This window comes from Condylura cristata, unplaced genomic scaffold (assembly GCF_000260355.1).
Source record: "Condylura cristata isolate star-nosed mole 26May11 unplaced genomic scaffold, ConCri1.0 scaffold00008, whole genome shotgun sequence".
Taxonomy (NCBI): domain Eukaryota; kingdom Metazoa; phylum Chordata; class Mammalia; order Eulipotyphla; family Talpidae; genus Condylura; species Condylura cristata.
Genome location: NW_004567109.1, coordinates 6980502 through 6981939, shown reverse-complemented (window position 1 = coordinate 6981939; position 1438 = coordinate 6980502).

Sequence of the window (1438 nt, the reverse complement as noted above, 5' to 3'; positions counted from 1 at the left end):
CTCCACGAGGAAATGCCAAGCCATCTGTGCACACAGGTGGGAAAATGGACGGTTCTGACGAGCAGGGCCAGAGGCCACCGTCCTCTCGTGAGCTGTTTGTGAGCCCCAGATGCCTCCCACCCCAGCTCCGAAGCCCCCGAGATTCCCATCTGGGCGTGGGGTTGTCTCACAGAGACTCTTCACCCCTTGTGTTCCCTAAATAAAACATGAAACTAACAGGGTCTCAGGGTCCTCGTATCTGGGGAGCTGCAAAGAGCAACTGTGGGATACTCCAGTAAGTTTAAAAGAGCACAGGTGGCCCCATGTGACCCCGCGAAGGGGAGCCTCGCTTCCCACCCGCTGGCGTGGGGAGGGGTGAGAAGGCAGCTCCCGACACCCAGTGCTTCCTGGGCACGTGGACGCCACAGCGGCTCTGACCCCAGAGCAGCCACGGCCTGACATGTGATGCTGTGAAAGGCCATCGAGAAAGCAGTTTGGTCAATAGGGCATCCTGTCTCCACGGGCCAGTGAGACCCCGAGCGGACAGTGGCGCGACTTCTGGGGCAATGTGCCAGCCAGCCAGTGACGCGCCAGCCAGCGGGCAATGCGAGCTCAGGACCAGACCTCTCAGGCTCCGAGCTGGCCTCCGGCCTGCAGTCTGGACGTGGTTCCGTCAGGCAAGGACACCACACTCGGAGGGAGCTCTGGCAGCAGCCCCGGCTGGCCGGGGCTCAGACGGTCACCCCCAAGCAGGGTTCCATGTAGGGATGATGGCCCTTGACCCCCGTGACTGTGGACCAACGTTTGTGTCTCTCTCCTGGTGTTCTCCCACTGTGCCCAGCTCCGTGCTGGCCCGTGGCCCTCCGGGGACCGGCTGAGGGCTGCACGTGTCTCTGCGCCCACAGCCACCGCGGCAAGAGAGGCCACTCTGGGGGGCCTTGCGCTGGCCACTAAGGGCTGAAAGGTGACACCATCATTCCCCTACAGCGCGTGGCCCAGCTGTCCCCAGGACCAGGAACTGCAAAGCCGCCTGTGCACACAGGTGAGAAACAGGACGGCTCTGATGAGCAGGGCCAGGGACCACTGACCCCTGGAGAGCCCTTTGCGCGCACAGACGCCTCCAGCCCAGCCCTGGCCTCTTTGCCCTCGGCCAGGGCTCCAACCCCTCCCCTTGAGCAGCACCCTTGGGGTGTGTGTGTGTGAGAGAGAGAGAGAAAGAGAGAGAGAGGAGAGAGAGAATGCATCCTCAGCTCTTCCCTCAAGAAACAAATGACTCCCTGCCGTCCGCAGCCCATTACCGAGGTAATTCGGTCTCTGTAGTTGTTCTCATTACATGCAAACCAATGTTATTATTATTGTTTATCATTTATATGACACGGCAAGTATGTGCTGTTGTCATTCCCACTTAACATCGTCCCCGCTCAGCTCTGGGGACTCCGCGCTCTTCCTTCATCCACAC